The 17,999-nt window shown below is 47.2% G+C and overlaps 1 protein-coding gene across 2 annotated transcripts in view; it reads right to left on the bottom strand.

Moving 5' to 3' along the window:
- The window catches only part of AHDC1 (AT-hook DNA binding motif containing 1), a 300,426-nt gene that overhangs the window by 240,459 nt on the left and 41,968 nt on the right, over positions 1-17,999 (bottom strand). The window contains exon 1 of one of the 2 annotated variants that reach the window (XM_069225033.1): positions 16,662-16,733. The exons of the other annotated variant lie outside the window; for it this stretch is intronic. The gene's annotated coding sequence lies outside the window, so the exon portion shown is untranslated. Of the gene's footprint in view, positions 1-16,661; positions 16,734-17,999 lie in introns of those variants that run through there. 2 annotated transcript variants of the gene reach the window in all.

The raw sequence follows: 17,999 nt of genomic DNA, 5'->3' as shown, positions 1-17,999 counted from the left end.
TGAGCAGACCCCAAGATGCTAGTCAACTACCAGCCTTATCTCCTTGCTGCTCTACCCAGCAAAGTATTTGAAAAGATGATATAAAAAAGCCTAGCCTAGCCACCCACCTCAATGACAACCACCTCCTCAATACCACTCAATCTGGATCCAGGCTCATTCACAGTACAGAGACCTCCCTCACTGCAACCATGGACGACATCCCGATAATCAAGGACAGAGGTGACACCACACCCCTCATCCTACTGAACCTTTCAGCAACCTTTGACACCATCTCTCACCCCTTCCTTATCCAACAACTGCACAAAGTTAGATTTCACAGGCCTACACGTTCATAGATTTTCTCCTGTCTGACAAGCCTCTCCCAGTCGGTGCGCATGGCCCCCTTCAACTCAGAAGTTGTCACAATTGTCAAGCACATCAGCACACTTTCTCAAGAATCCTCACTCAGGCCTACCCTTATCAAAGCCTACATGACCCCACTTGCCAGCATCAACTGGGCCATGCAACCAACAACATATCCTACCTACATTGACAACACCCAGTTGATACTCTCAGACAAGACACCAAACACCTGGACCAATTTTACCGCCTGCAAGATCGAAGCTGTCCGGAGAATGTAAACCAACTGCCTTAAGCTTAACACAGACAAGAAGAAAGTAGTAATGTTCAACAAAGGCACTTCACACTCGGACTCCACCTGATGACCTGCCGAAAGCAGATTCACACCCTTCCCAGCAACCTATGCACAAAGCTTTGGAAAAGTAATCAACAACCAACTCACAATCACAAAGCAAGTGAACACAGTCTATCTCCTGCTTCTACACGCTTAAGATGCTCAAGAAGATATTCAAATGGCTCCACACCAACACTCACAGAATGGTCACCCAAGCCCTCATTGCCGCAAACTGGACTATAGCCACCCACTCTGTCCCAGAATCAATGCTCAACTGACCAGAAGACACCAGACCATACAAAACACAGTGGCCAGGCTCACTCTCAACTTCCCACCCCCACCTTAAAATGCTCCACTTGTTCCCAATCCCGAAACAAGCACTCTTCAAACTCTTCGCACACACATCAAAAGCATTACACAACATTGGCCTGGCTCCACATAAACAACAGCAAACTTCCACAACTCTACCAGACACCTCCGCTCAGCCTGACTCCTACTCGCAGAGTATTCTCTGTATATGGAGAACCATATCAGGCCCTTGTGCCTTCTCCTACCTCGCTCCTAAGGCCTGGAACGACCTGCATGACACATCAGAACCGCCTCCACAGTTCTTTAATTCCATAAGAAACTGAAGACCTAGCCCTGGCTCGACCTGTACAACTCCGCCCTCAGTGCCAGGATAACCTCCAGGGTGAGTCATGCGCTATACAAATACACATAACATTTAGTTGAAACTTTTTGGTCCTGAGCAGGTGGATACGTCTCTACATCTTTAACAGTCTATGTGAGCATGTACATTTGCAGCAGTGTAGATGCTACTGTGTGTGCACCTGAGTGTGGCTGTAGCTATTAGCATATGCCACTATCCACGTTCACACCTGCACCAGCGTGAGACTGTACTGTCCCTGTACATTCTTATGTTTAACAGTCATTCCTTGCTGGCGTGTGAATCAGTAGTGCCGCTATTCTGTACCTGCATGCAAGCCAAGTCTAACAGTGCCACTTCCTGTAAGGGTGACCACCATTATCAGGGCGGAACAGTGTGCAACGCTGTGAGAGTTCGCCTGCGCAAGTGTGCATACGTGTGCAATACTCCGGTAGAACAAGGGCTATCTGAGTGCAGTCGTGCATCTGAGCCAGTGTGATGCTCCCTTTACCTGCGTTAATCTGAGCAAGTGCGCTTCGGAGTACGTACTTGTGCTTGCACAAACGTGTGTAATTGTGCCTGCACCGTTACGCATCGGTGATCCTAGCGCAACATCGTTGTGAAGCAGAGTGCATACATGTGCTCAAATGTATATTTGAGACAATGCCAGTACTCGTTTAAAAAGGTTCTTCTGAACCAGCGTTCTGATTAAAAAGTTCGTTTGTGCAATTGTGTGCATCTGTGCAGTGGTGCGTGTATGTCAGTGCATTTGCACCAGCGTGGCACTATGAGCACGTGTGCACTGCTATGCACCAGTGTGAACGTCTCCTCCGGTGGACCGCGGTGTTAAATGCTTGTCTGCATGTTTCTTAGTTTGTGCTAGTATGCCTACAAGCAAGATTGCGCCTGCGCGTTAAAGGGCGTGGTTACCGAAAGCGCCCGCCACAGGTGCAGTGGCACAGGACCCCGAGGATCAGGGGGCCCAATGCACATTTGCTATGCGTGTGCTGCTTGCCCTGGGCACCCGTGTCACTGGATGCGAGTCTGGCTGAGAATGCACGCCTCCGTGTGGTTGTGCCAGCGTGCATCAGCGCCTTCCGGTGTTGTCTGCGGGCGCCAGTGTCGCGCACACTGAAGGTAAATAGGAAGATTCAGAAGGCACCAGCCTCTCACGCACCCCACCGGCGCATCTGCCAAGCCAGGCATTCCAGCCATGCATGCGTCCCCACAAGCGGCCCTCTGGACGTGCAGGCGCACAGAGGCCCACAGATGTTCGGCGCCGCACCGCTATCGCTTTCAAAGGCTCCCTGTGTTTGCAGCGCTGGGATCCCTGCCTTTGAAGGTGTTCTCTCGCTATCCCCGGCTCTGGAGGAGTGAGCTGTGCTTGTTAGAGGCCCCTCATTAATGGGCCAGCCGCAGAATCCGGTACCCGGGGGCACCTGCTCCTTCGCCTGTAATGAGCTCCACCACTCTCCTCCAGGTCGGAAGACGCACACAAGTCACAAATTGGGGGCAGCGGGCCTCGGGGGGCCAGCTTTCGGGCAAATCAAGGATGCAGCGACTTCGCCCTATTGTCTCCAGCTCCACCATCTTGGATCCAAGGGGACCGGCAATTAAAGGCGGGACACAAAGGAGTTCGCTGACGGATGGGAGCGGGGGCCCAGGGCGGCGGCCGACGCGATCACTACCCCGTAGAACAGGCCCGGCATTCACCCCTGCTACGAAAGATGAGAATACAGCAGCAGGTCTAGCGGGGAGGTCACAACTTTCTTCCTTGGCCGCTGATGGGGGGCGGCGAGAGGGGACCTGGCGAACCCCCAGTCGGTGAGGGGGACCTGACGGTTGTACCGATGGAAGCTCCAATAACCTGGCAGCATTGTGTGGCTTCCAACCATATGAGCATCTAGACAGGGCCTACCAAATATTGGGATTATATATATATATATATATATATATATATATATATATATATATATCGAGAGAGAGAGATGCGGGCTGCTTTTCTTCAGACTTGTTAAAAGAGAAGGTCTTCTACACATCCATCTCGGCCCTAGTAACACGAGCAGCACCCCGCAAGCCTAATGAGCAAATTATCGAGCTTGCGTTTTCTTAGTTGTTACCTGCTGCCGGGTCCGGATGTCGGGATCTTCATGCTATGTGAAGACCACGTCCTGTCTGCTGACCCCCAGCTGTGGTCTTTGTTACCTCGGATGCAGACTTGTGATCCCTCTAGACAAACCCTTGCCCTTTCTTTCCTCTCGTTGATGGCCTGTGGGGATGGCTGATAATGCTAGTGTTAGGAAAGGCCTAATGATGTAACTTTTAATGCCCGTCAGTTACTGGGTGCAGATTGTGCAATGTGTCTACATAGTCCAGTCTTCCATCCTACCTGCAAGTCTCTTGCCCAAGCTACTGTTTTCACCTGGCACCCTCTGTTTGGACCTAAAGGTAGTAAGATGTGCCACTCTTGTATAAAGGAAATATGAAATTACTAGTATCACATGACAACATCATTGCTCGCCTTCTAATTCTGCAATGTAAATGGAAACTAACTTCAGCAGGTCGATTTCTCTTGCTCATGTGACGAGGAAATAACCTATTTGTAATCTTCAAGAGTCTCATGCCAGAGCTGCTTACTGACCCTTTAAATATTACATTCTACTCCGAGTGACAGTGCCCTGAAGGGCCCACAAACCATTTAAAAGTTGCCCAACGCCAGGTTCCCCTTGCCACATAAGAATAAATTAATTTTTTTTTTTTTAAAAAAAGATAATTTTCAAGGCAAAATATATCTGAAGATGCTTGCCTCCTAAAGGAGCTCATCTCTTGCCACAGAAGGTTCTCACGTGGAATTTCTGTGCATGTCAAGTGACTATGAGGCTTGTCAATGTAGATCTTGGAAGTTGCTCAATGGGCAGGACAACATAGAACAGCCTGTTGTGCAGACCTGCAGCTAAGGCACCTGCTAGGCAAGAGATGGCAAGCAGAAGTAAAATTTGAAGACTTCAAACCTATAGCATGTTTGTTCAATAGGAGAGCCCTTTACGGGCATCAGGGAATCCAACAATAGAATTGAGGCGCCAGGCCATGGCTCTACAGTTTGGGAATGGTCCCCAGATAACGGACGGTCTTTTCGGGAACCAGTGGTGGTGGGTTCTAAAATACTGGAGTTCCCTATGTTTACAGTGGTGAACTTTAAAGTTCTGGTTGATACCCATATTTCTGAGAACGTCTCTATTCGAAAATTACTGAAAACCCGAATTTTGAAGGCTGCTGATTTCACCATCCATCCTAGCCAATGCCCAACAACGCAGCACATCAAGGCATAGCTAAACACAGGTGTTATAAACAGTTTAAGTTCATGCCAAAACTGTGATCAGATTTTCGGGAATACAAAAAAGCACCTGAACCTAGGTAGGAGGAACTATCCTTGTTGTACAATTTCAATCTTGAGGAGTGTTGGGTACAAACTGAGAAATAACCAAGAAAACGATGGAAGAAATACTTAAATTAATCCCGAACACTGGCGATCATTCAGCAACGTTCCAGTTCATTGATTTTGGTCCGTTGTGCCATGTCAGGAAGACCAGCCACAGGCAAATCATCCTTGCTTCCCATCCCGACAGGGCTACAAGCAATTACGAGACTGTGTTCAGCCTACTTTGGCCTCCCTAATGAGGTATTTATGTCCAATGACACAGCGAGCAGGGGAACCACGTCTCAACACGCCTGCCATGTTGAGGGCACCTAAAGCAGCAAGCAAAAAAGTGATGCAGAGAATGTCTGAATTACTCTCAATCACTGGCACTTGCTAGGGCTGCATTGCAGTCCACCATTTTTTTTTGCTTTATGTCCCACTCTAGACCAAGACCTATCACATTCCAATCTGCTTTGGTTTTGTTTTCTGCAAAAACAAACAATGACGGACTTGGAGTTCACTAGTCTCAAGCCATAGCAGATCACACAGAACAGATGTGGTCTTTCTGAGCGCTGTCTGGAGTAGTTCTCTATTGCACAAGTGGGACATTTCCATACTGGCTTTTCTCAGTACAATTAAATTATGTCCACTCAGCAGTGAGACTTGCATATTCCAAACCCAGAGTCACCCTTACAAGAACCATACACAAAGACTGAAATTCTAGACTCAGACACTGCACTTTCAATTCAAGAAGTTACTTAATTCTGTTAGTGAATGCGTCTGAGCAGCCCCCTGCCACCTCCTGGAGACAGTACTCTGATATAACAGCGAAGAGCAGGTTTGAGATCCGGCTTAGTGAGCAGAGAAAGAGAGGTAAAAGGCACAGGAAGGTCTAAAGGGTGATTCTAGGTAGGGGTCAGTTAAGGTGGTGTGCATTCAAATTCTGACCTCATGAACGGTTTTTGTCCACTAAATAAATGTAAAGTGGTCTTAGAGCGTACCAGACCTCCTTCCTCTATTAGTATTCACAGACATTAATTAACACTTTAAAGAAAGACGTTCTGCTTAATGGCTTTGCAGGAATTAGTGGTTCAAAAGAGACATGGATTGGAATGGAAACGCAAAGCCAGGGCTGGTAAAACCACTGTGTGATGCCTACTGAGTCTGACGGTTTGGGGAAAAGAAGACCATCTAATTACAGAACCGGGTTTCAAGACGGTGGAGCACTTTTACAACATCCTCAGGGAGTGCCACCTCAAACTAACAGGACCGTATACACACTTCTAATTATAGGAGAAAAATATCATACCCATAAGCAAACTACTCAGTCTACAACAGGAGTCTGAGGCAAACAAATAAAACTACCCGTCCAGAGGCTGAGACTACAGCTATTCCAAATCGGATGGGGCAGAGGGAGTCTGGATGTGCAAATATCACCATCTCTCAGTGCCCTCTGTCTTACAAAAGTAGCCTAACTATGCTGGTGTATTTTGTATATCTGAGTCATCAGCCTTTTTCTCCCGAAGATGATCTGTGGTGGCAAATTCTGTTCATGGTATTCCCGACTCAGCCTCCATCACAAGAGGTTCTGTGCTTGGATATTGTATAGGTCATGTTCCTCGATCTGATAGTTGAAACGTGTACATTCTGTACATCCAATTGCTGAACCTTTGTTTTCGTCAGGATTAACTGTGCTTGTGTAACATCTTTCACCTATCTCAGCTGGTCTCGCCTATGGGTAGCCTCCCACTTGGTTTGTTTATTGATCCTCAGTTAGCGGCTGCGCAGTCTCGGTCACATCCGTGTCTGTCATACATAGTCCAAGCGCATAACTGTTCAGCCTTCCATGAGGCCCTCCTCTCATTTCCATCATACTTTTTGATAAGTCTATGGCTACCTTCGTCTCTCATAATTTACTATTAGCACTGCATTGCCTCAGTCCATATTTCTTTCACACTGTGTGCAACAGAAGGTGTTATATCCTTTGCCCAGATATTGATTAGATCTGTTTTTGACATCGCAAAGCAGAGAATGAGCAGTTTTGTTTTCATATTTCATTAAGTTCACCTCCTCCTATATTCCCAATAATACTGCTCGTAAAGTGTTCCGAATCAATACCTCTAGGGTACTTTATCATTTTGTTATCTTCTTGGTCCAATAACCTTGAGTCTTCGGATATTCCCCTATTAAGTGTAAAAAGGTACCTTTTGGTCCACATCTACGCAGGCATTTGTCATCAGTAACTTTACCAAATTCACATAGTTGTGTCCTTGTATGATATTTTCCATGCAGCATTTTTATTCTGTATCAGCCCAAGGCTTGCTTTCACCACTACTTCTCTGGGGAATCATATTGCTACTTTCCAAGGTCTTGAGTCATTTGTCCTTCAAGGTGTTGAGTTATTTCTAAGTGTTTAGCATGCATGTTCTATGTGTTTGGGAGATTGCATTCTTTTGTAGCTGACCTTCTAGTAGTGAGCTCTCTAGGAATGAGTCTTCTTTTGTTTCTTAATTCTCATCTATCCGAGAGGTTAATGTGTGTTTAAGCTGAAAGTACTTCACCCATTGAGGTAGATTCATATGATATTCTGTTTGAAATATTCAAAGGGAACCATTCAATTTGCACCCCATGCCTCATTTCAGGTTGAAGCGCCAAGGCCATCTACCCATAGCAGGATTTTCAGTGTTAGCCACTTGTCCCATCCTACTTCTTCGGTTAATTTCTCCCATGTACAAATCACTATGGCAGTTGCTGATGGAGTATCGTGCAGTAGCTCATCACAGTACAATGCATGTGTATATACATTTGCACCTAGCATGAAGCTCTCCATTTTAAATTCCAGCTCATCTTGTTGTCAGCACGCCCAGTCATTTAATATACTAAATTATGCTGCTTTATAATACTTCAGTGTGCTAGGGAGTAGGATGCCTCCTTCGAATGTTAGAATTTGTAGAGTTCTTAGCGGTATTCGCCTGGACATACCCACAGAAGTGTCCTAGTAATGCAATTTACCTTTTAGAAAAAGCTTTTAGTCCCATTTATTTTGTAATTTGTAGATGAAATTGTGTAGCACAATCTTTTTGTATACTGCTGCTCTTCCAAGCAGTGTTAGCAGACACGTCATTTTCCAATTTACTTGGTAATGGTTCTAGGTTATCTTTATAAAATTCTGCGATTCACCCGATACACAGACCCCTTGGTACTTGAAGTGAGACTGTTCTGTTCCACGGTGCACTGGCATACTGCATTGTGGCGTCCAACCCCCCAGTGGCCAATCACGGATTTCTCCCACTGAATACCTAACCCTGAATAATTCTGATAGGTGCCAATAATAAGTTCTAGTTTGGTGCCTCCCCTCAGATGCTCGTTGCCTGGCACACTCTGCACATCAATAAATGGTTTGTGGCTCATTGAGATGGCCTGTGCAATCATACATAGTCCTTAAACGCTGTTTCTCCAGCGTCGATGCGGTGCATTCAGCACACTTCTTCTCATCCTGCGTGTCTTTAAATGGTCTGTGGTGGCACATTCTGTACACCGCATTCTCAGCCTGGTTCTCCTACAGATGGTCTGTGCTGGCACTGCTTTTTCCTCAGTGTGCCTGTCTTCACAGCTTGTGCTTAACCCACTATCTGTCTCAGGTGGTCTGTACTGGCACATTCATTATGCATTGTTTTTAACAGCTGTGCCTCCCTCAGGTGGTCTGCGCAGGCACCTATTGTTCCTAAGTCTGTGTATCCCTTAGTCCTCTGCCACCCCTTTTCACAGATGGTATCTGTATTGAAACAGTTTTTCAGGGTGAGCGTGCAAGCGTTCTAGGCTGTTGTAATATATTTGTGGGCTTTTAACCACGCACATCACTATCACTTGTTCACGGGCTTGCCTCTCAAAAATCCTTTGTTAGCATTGGTAAATAATTCACATTTGTCCCTCCCAGTGGCAGTTCTGTTACCAGCTTGACCACTGTTACATGGATAATTGCACGTTTGCCGATAGCTTTGACTGCAAGTGAACTTCTTTTTCATTTTTTCTCTCTCCTGTGTGCTCAGGCTCATGGCGGCAGTGGAGCTTTGAATCGGCTCGCTTATGTCAACTGTTTTACTTTTCATTTTACGAGGCAAGAAAAGTCCAGTTAGGAATTTACAACGCTAATAGCTCTAACTTAATCAAACGTGAGACCCATTGCATTGCAACTGCTTGTTTCACCCTGATTCTAAGGGCCAAATGTATAAACACTTTTTCCCATAGACACAGAATGGGTAAAAACCTTTGCTACATCTGGCCCGAAGTCTACTTCTCGCTCAGTTGGTCAGCGGTGGTAAATTTTGAAAGACAGTTTCTCAGCCAGTATCTTCCCTTAGATGGTTTGTGCTGGCACAATATGTTTGCCCTTTTCCTTACCATGCGCTTTCCTCAGTTGGTCTCTGCTGGCACAGTTTGGTCGCCCTTTTGTTCAGCATATCTTGCCCTCAGATGGTCTGTGCTACGACATTGAGAACTATGCTTTTGAGCCCGTCTCCCCCTCTGATGGACTGTCTGGCACTTTTTTGCCATATCCTCAGCCTATTTCTCCCTCTGAAGGTCACTACTGGTAGATTCTCTATGCCGTATCCTCTGCCTGAGACTGCCTTAGATGGCCCGGTGCTGGTGCAGCTTTCCCCTCTTCTCTCTCATAAGCTCTGCATTTGCACATTCTGAACTCCTTGTTTCCCAGCTTGTCTCTCTCTATCTTTGTTGGTTAGCACAGGCAGTTTGCTCATCCTGTTCAGCCGCATGCTTCCCCCTAAGATGGTCTGTGCTTCCACAGTTTGTTCCACCATTTGTATTCTCCTCAGATGGTCTGCTCGGATATATTCTGGACACCCTGTTCTTCAGTTTTTGCCTCCCTCAGATGACATGTGCTGGCACAGTTTGTTCAACCTGTTTCTCACCTGCATGCCCTCGGGTGGTCTGTTCTGGCGCAGTTAGTACGCCCTGTTCATCAGCCTGTCTCTCCATCAGACAGGCACCCCTGGCTGATTTCTCAGTCTGCGTCTCCCTCAGGTGTTTCTGCTGACACCCTTTGTTCCCCAGCCTGCTTCGCCCTAAGATGGTCAAAGTTGGCACCATTGTTACACCTTATAGTACAGCCTGCTTCTTTCGCGTGTGGTCTGTGCTGGCACAACATGTAATCCCGGTTACCCAATCTGCTTCTTCCTCAAATGCTCAGTCCTGACAGAGCTTGAACGCTAATCTTGAGCCCGTGCCGCCCGCAGTTCTGCGCCTGGCACATGCCGCACTTCCCATTCGCGAGTGCTCTGTTGCTGGCACCCACACTCCTCCTTCGCCTGCACAGCCCACGACAGCCCCAGAGACTGGAGCATGTGGTCCCTGCTGGATTACTGTCCCTGACAAGAGTGCACATCCCTGATAAGAGCGAGAAGAGCTAATCACATTGAGGCAAGTATCCAAGCAACATGAAGGCCACAATCCTCTCACTTTATTCCGTGGGCCAAAAATAACCAACTAGCACCCCACGGAGGCACTGAAGGTACCCGAGAGAAGTGGGGAGGCTCTCACTCATGCCCCACCGCTCTTCTCATCTCCTACCTAATGCCTAGCAGGAGGGGTTGCCATAGGAACGGGATGTTTCGAAGTGACCTCTCTAAACATTAACGAGCACGGCGATCTGGACTTAGGTCAGGTCCAACAATAGAAGCGCTGCTGTGAGCTGCTGCTAAGGGGAGGGGCGGGGGCATCGCAGAGGGCACCAGGGGTGATCGGCCCCGACACTGCGCAGTGATGAGCATCGGGGGTGCTCACTGGGGGCCTGGGGTGCAGATCAGCAGGGGGTTTACAGGTGCGTGTGCACTGCTGTGTCCTCAGTGGATGATATTACGGTGGTGGCTCCCTGTCCCACCTATATGCAATTAAGTAGTCCGATGTGACTACCCTTTTATCATTTTACTGATATCTAATAACGCGCTGCGTGAATGATACTGAACGATTACACGTATTGGTGATATCTTGAGCAATACAGAGCAAATTAAAAAACGAATAAATGCCCACAAAACATCGGCATTCCAACTGAACCGTATGCTTCGATCTGGATAAACATGAAATGCTAGAGCAGGCTCATCTGACACACAGAAAGGTACACTTCTTACAGCGGGGCTGCAAGCTTCCCTCACAACAGGCCCGTCACAGGCTTCCTCTGCGCAGACCTCTCTCTCTCTCTCTCATTACTAGTTAATGCAAGCTCCCTTCACACAGCACAGGAACACCGCGTGTTAAAGCAGTGCGCGCTTCACTCACACAAACAGCCCAGATTCCCCACGGACTGCAGTACTCGCTAGTCACCACTGGAAGTGCGTCATGCACACACACTGACACCAGGGATGCAGGCTCCTCGTACACAGACCAAACGGGTAAACGCGTGTCTCTCACAAACATAAGACATCCCACGCACAGCATTAATGCCACTTCAGATCCCTACCTAACGGGCACTTCACAAGTGTCAGCACTGCAAGATTCTCACACTTATCACAGTTGCGATGCAAGTTCCCCCTCACAAGATTCCCCAACACATCACAGTCGTAATGCAAGCCCCGCCCGCCTCCCCCTCCACACCCACACCCACACACACAGGTTGCAGCAGCGTAGGATTCTCACACATCATAGTTGCGATGCAAGTTTCCTCTCACACACAGGTTACAACAGTGCCTGGGACACACAAAAGGGTACTGCAACAAGGGAAGCTACGCGCCCACAAACACACACAGCAAGGAAGTCACATCAAAACAAGCTTCCCTTTTCATGGACAGCAGCGCCCGCTCACGAACATGGCAATGGCAGCACACCAGTGCAGGTCTCTGGACAGACCCATCACCCGTCGGAACAGCTCAGCACGGGGGCACAGGGCCCTGAGTCTCAAGATGTCATCTCGCACACTAAGTCAATACAGAAGCAAAGCAAGCTCCCCTCACGCACAGTCCACTTATAGGGGGTCCGCTGCGGTGCAGGACCCAAGCACTAGTTAAAATAGGAGTAAAGCTTTCTGTCCAGCACGGGCAAGGCCTCCCGCAGCGCCAGAGGCTCAGTAAGGAGGTAAAACCGGACAAAATGGGCTTTGATATTCTCAAGTGAGCCGGAAGCGTAAGCTCGGGGTATGTGCTATCAGAGTTCTCCCAATATGTGCTGTCTGCGGCTGATTATTTTATTAACAGTCCTGACCACAAGGTGGCGATGTTCCAAACATGCATGCACCAGAAGGTGGTTAAATCTATAGGAACATTACATGTAACTGTTGAAATATTTCTACTTTGCCTCGTTTTGCGAGTCAACTCTTTTAATTCATGTAAAATAATTCCACCGAGGCTCTGAAAAGAAAAACACAAATAACTGAACAAACTGCACACTGGATGTTACACTTGTCACGAAAAAATACAACCAGATAGCATGCAGCAAAAAATATCACTGTCAAAGGAGTATTACAATGAACACAGGTAAATTGGAAAAATGACTGCCAATAATGTATCTAGCATTAATGACAGTGATAGAGGTACAGTAGTAGGGACGTTGCCACACTTCCCGAGTGTTACACAAGAAAACGATTCCCTGCGCCGTTCTCTTCTGTCTGTGGAGGACAGTCCATTTCCTAACAGATTATTAAACTCATTTTTGATTTCTCCTCCTTTGGAACTGGCTATGCATGCATGCTTGCGCCCATGTTCAAAGCTAGGACAATCCGGGCTTCGGCCGCCAGATTCTGATGCTCAGTTCACAATCTCCATCCTTCATAACGCTCTGGGCCCTTCACAAGCTGGCACAATCCGGCCTTCGTATGCCACATTCTGGGACTCATTCTTTGATCTCCCTCCCTTTGGAACAGCCTGTTTCTACATGAATCCATATCCAAGCTGGGGCGATCCGGCCTACGGGTGCCAGATTCTGGTACTCAGCCATACATTTTCAACTTTTATCATTATCTGGGCACACTTGCATCTGTCCACAGGATGATAAAATCCTGTCTGAGGGCGCCTGCAAGCCCAACCAATTGGGAAGAAGGAAGGGCAGGATGACTAAGAGTTAATGTGAACTGTGCAGCGATAAATGGTAGGTTATCTTGATGTGTCACCTTGAAATACACCGGATGTCAGGGGGGAAAGAAAGCGCTGATCTTAAAAAACTGGTAAAACGAAGTTACTAAGAATAGTGGAGCCTGCTCCACAAGCCATCTACTCTTGAGGACGATGACTTGCTGGTCAATCACGAAAGAATTGGAGCAACAATCAGAGCAGAGACGAAGAGAGAAAGAAGTACTTCATTTAGGCAGGATACAAATCTTGTTCTCCAGGTCATGTGCCATCTAGCATTGCATTGGACTGAGGCAAAGTTTCAGAAACACAAACAGTGTATGTGGCACAGCCAGGGGTGTGAGCTGCATGGAACTCCCAAGACATGCACAAAGACCTGCTCACTGTAGATAAGTATTAAATGACTGCCCTTCAGTGTATGTATGGTGCCTCAACCGTTTCAGCACATAATACAGATATCTATTTCCAAAGCTGGAGCCACATGCTATGTAGGGCTCAGGTATCGCTACTGTACTTGATGCAGACTTCTAGGGACATGCACCCATTCTATCAGCATGACATGAGAAAAATAAGATAAAATCATTGCTTTGTTTAAAAACCTGAGTTTAGCTGAAGACTCAATGCTGAAGGGAGAACACAAATTCCAACAGTGTAGCATAGCAAGTGATGCACAAATCACAAAGCAGTCTTCAGCTCTCTGTATGTGTATATGGACTACACAGAAAGAATGGGAAAAAGTGACCAATGCATGCACACAATAGATATCAACGCCAATTTACACATTTCAACAGTACCATCTTTCATGTCCTGTCAGTAGGTGAGGCAATTCTAAACATTTGGGATGTTTGTGCTTTTAGCCGTCTTGTATTTGTTACACATTGCAAGCCACAGATAGCAGAGCACATAACAAAAGAACATGATAAGAACACTGTATGACCAACTCAGAACTGGTCTCCACGTTGAAGAACACCAAGCAGGTTGAGAAATTCATGATTAAAACTAACTATAGTTAATTTTTTTGCAACAAACTTAAATGTCTCCAAATTTACTAGCAGGATGTGTCATACAGCATAGTCCAAAGACACCATATGTAATGTAGCAAACATTTATTCGGTGGTCAGGGGATGCACAGTAAAAATAAGGTAACTGGAAAGACAGTCTTCACAGTAACCAAATCCAATGGGAAAATGCTTTTTGCAATCCTGATTCATGCCTGCTAGACTAACTGCTTAGATCAAAAGATAAAACCTCCACCAGGTTCATCGATAAATCTACCATAGCTAAAAGACAGATCGGACTGTTGTGGAAGTCATCAAGTATACCAACTCTATAGGTCAGATGAATTACCTGAAAGATGGGCTAAAGGTGAAAAAGGAAACCATTGCCAAGCTGAATTGTAGAAATGGTGGAAAGGGGGCACATAATTCTTGGGATGTAATTCCACTGGCGCTAGCCAGCAAATCTGAAAATATGCCACCATGATGAAGAAATATTGGTATGATTTACTGGGCCCACAGGGCTGACCAATGTATTGATACTGGTAGTACTGATCACCACCGCTAACGCAACAGAACTAACCTGAACTCACCAGAACTCTCAACTTCAGACCACCCAAATAGATTTCACTGGAGTGCAGAGATCACATAAATTAGAAACCCGTCTAATGCTGGCCAAGACACAAAGGCAGCAACTGAAAAACTGAGGACTTTGTTTATGGGGCCGGTGGCGTAATGTTGAGATGATGACCTCTAGGTCAGACTATTGTATTGATCTTGGAACCTGCGCCATACTTACACTGGAACCACTGGTTTGGACCATGCTGTCTACTGACCAATATTTTTGATTACGTTAGGTTACCTGATGTGTGTATATATAATATGAATGTACGTTGATGGAATACAGCAAAATGACCCTTATACAAACAGATTGGTCTGTAAATACTGCTTTCTATTTTACAAAGAAATGAAGATAATTATGTTAAAAAAAAAGAGAATGATGTTTGTCCACTGAAGCAATTGTTTAGTCTCAAATAGATAAATGCCCACAAAAAATGCAAACATCCGTGCCCTTCTTAACGCCTTTGGGCGGAAAGGTACAAAAAGACAGCATGTGCACTCCGCCATTCTGCCATACACAGTTTTTGTGGCAAGGTTCCCCGCCCTCGGAAAACTGGAGCACAGAAGCCATTCCATCGCTCCCGTCCCCTGGCACACCACTTTCATGCTCCAGGCTCCTTCGATCTGACTGTCTCGACACATCACTGGAGAAAAAAGTCCCTCTCCCTCTCGGTGCTACATTATTCATAAGACCCAGTGATGGCGGGCTTAGGGGGTCAGAAGCAACTGCAAGGACCAATCCAGGGCCCACGCCCAAGGAAGCACGAACCCACGCGGAATGTACGACTTGGGAAACCTGGACTGGGAGAACTGAATAAAGGAAAGACGAGGAGAGAAGCGTCTCATTAATCAGAGCGGGTGAAAGTGGGCCGCTGCCAAGCGTGGGTTGGATTGGAGGCGAAGCCCACTGCCTAGACACAGATCCTCGCTCATTGGTGCCATCTCTGCCCATCACGTGGTGCAGACAACAATGCCTCTTGTTGGCACCAGTAACGACGACATATCCCTGCTTGGCTCCGACACCTCTGCATCTCCACGCCTAAACCCCTAGACGCCTCCGTGAAAGGAATGCAGTGGATAATTCACTCATGTTCTAGCGTTTCGCGGGATAAGGGTCACCCGTACGTAAAGGTTTCAACTGTACCATTTTGGGCAGCACCATGAATGCTTAACATTACCACATAAAATATCAAACAAAGCAAAATAACATCTAACAATTGTCAAACGGACCTAAACAATATAATGAGAGGAACAATTTAAAACATTTCGGGTTTTATGTTATAATTTAAGACGTTTGCTTTGCTTCAGGCTGAAGAACGTTGAGGAATCAGAAGTTTCAAGATGCCGTGTTCACTATAAAGCCAGGCATGCAGAGCTCCAACTGCAACTCTGAAAGCTTTTCAAGCAGAAGTGGCCAGATTAGGAGTCTGCAGTCATTTGGGAATCCGAGACAGTCATAGATTCAAACTTAATAGAAACAAGCCAGCACCGTCCAGAATATTCAACACTGTCAAGCCCCAGTGGATTAAATGCCAGACTTGTCCGTAAGCCCCAGAGTCAAGAAGAGCGAAAAAACCATCACTTGTACTTATAGATGCCCACCTGATCCATAAACAGCAGAAAGAAAGAGAAGCGCTACACTTCACATAGTGGAGCAGTTTCTCAGAGAGTGGTCCCAAAGAAAGGAGTCTCTTTGGGGAAGGAACTTCAAAACTTAAAAAAGTAACGGAAGCCCAAGAGCAGACCGACCCACAACTATTTCAGGTCAGTCAAATTCCAGTTAAAGTCCGATGAAGCGCATGGACTAAACACAAAGGGGTGCAAGATGCATCTGACCTGACCAGCAACACCAGAAGGGAGCTCACGCCTGCGAGGAACCCGGTGAATCCCAGTTAAAAAGCAGACTGTTCCTTCGGTCTCCCTCCGGTTGTGCAGCCCTGCACTTTGAGAGAAACTGATGTTGCAGCACGGGTTAAAACGTGGTTTTATAGTATAACATTATGTCTGTGTAACCTGAGATTGACCAATTAAACCCTAGGCAGGTCTAGCTCTACCGTTCATCCTTCTGAGGATAAGAAAACAAGTTGCATCGTGCATGAACATGCAATCTTAAAATGACCGACCCCCGCCTTTAGGACCCAGTGGTCTAAAGCCCCGCCAATACCTATGTAAATGTCTATGCTCAGCTAGTCCTTCCCTGCAGACACCTCTCCTCCTCAAATCCCCTCAGTACCTGAATGGCAGCCAGAGTACTGTATTATGCTCAAAGCCTCCTTTCATCTGAGCTTTCTTCCTAGCTGTTCTTTCCTTCTCCCTCGCTCGCTTTTCTTTGCACAGATCTGTACTGGATGGAGTCTAGTCAGGCTGCCGAAAGGATTAATTCAGCCTGGCTGCCCAGCTCTGTGGGAGGGAGGTGGGGAGATTCAAGGGGGTGTGTGGGGGAGAATCTAAGATCCTTCAGCCTGTAGCAGTCTTTAAAATTCCTCCAGCCAAACCTAATTCCCAATCCCTGCAGAGCCAGCACTACACGACGCATCTGCTGCAGCCTCATGCCAGCAGTGGAGAAGCGAGGCACGTCACGCATGCTGAGAGATGGAAGGGCAGGCCGCAGGGCCTGCAAGCTGAACTCCAACCTGTGCAGGGGAATTGCATCACCGAGGCAGAGGCGGGCGGCGGAGCAGGAGGCCTGGGAGGTGCAGCCATGAAGCTAAATTAGGCTGCTGCAACAAAGCCACTCTCGGCACGTCTCCCCAACACAGTGCAGTGCAGGAGGACACCACTCGCGCCACTGCGGGTCCAAGGTCGGCTCCATTCCCACACAGCTTCTAGTTGAGAAAGGAGTTTGGGCTCCGAGGAGACCCTGAGCTCAATAAGCATGGCTGTGGTAACACAGAGACACGCCCACAAACCTTCCAGGCTGCTGTACAAAGCAGGACTCCGTCATCCGAGTGTGTTTGCAGAACCACACCGTGCTTTACAGCTGCGCGGGGAGTGAGATCACGGGAACAGCTCGGTTTCACCACACCTGCAGAGGGCGAACAGGACTGGTGCCAGAGGCCAGCTGCCCCTCAACCGTTAGCGAGGCACCATCCAACGGTTAGAAGGCCTCAGCTGGTGGAAGCCATGACCGGGGCTCACCCAGAGCACTACAGGGAGAGAGATGCCCTCATATGAGCAGGGCCTAGGCCCGTAAAACCTTTCAAACCAAGGTTAACGCTTTCGACTTGTCAAAATAAAATCGAGAATTTCTAAGCCACCAACCACCCAAGCTTCATTAAAAAGTGATGGAAGGGGGATTTATACTAGGCTTGGAGCAGCAACCACACAAAAAGGTGATGCGAGTAATGCTTGCAATTTATTTAAACGCTCACAATCACTCAGGGATGGGTCCTGTGCCAGAATCCCACCAGGATCAGGCGAATCCTGGCTGATGAGGCCTAACTAGGATAAACCCAGTCATAAGCTGCTTGTGCCCTGGCTCAGGGAGGACTTTTGTCATTGAAGCAGGGTAGGACTGATTTGCAGATGGCTAGGTCCAAACTGAGGTGTAAAATAAGGGCGGTGATGCGGC

Source organism: Pleurodeles waltl, chromosome 3_1, assembly GCF_031143425.1.
Source record: "Pleurodeles waltl isolate 20211129_DDA chromosome 3_1, aPleWal1.hap1.20221129, whole genome shotgun sequence".
NCBI classification, from domain to species: domain Eukaryota; kingdom Metazoa; phylum Chordata; class Amphibia; order Caudata; family Salamandridae; genus Pleurodeles; species Pleurodeles waltl.
The sequence above is the reverse complement of the archived record's forward strand: the minus strand, read 5'-3'. Positions and strand labels throughout refer to the sequence as shown.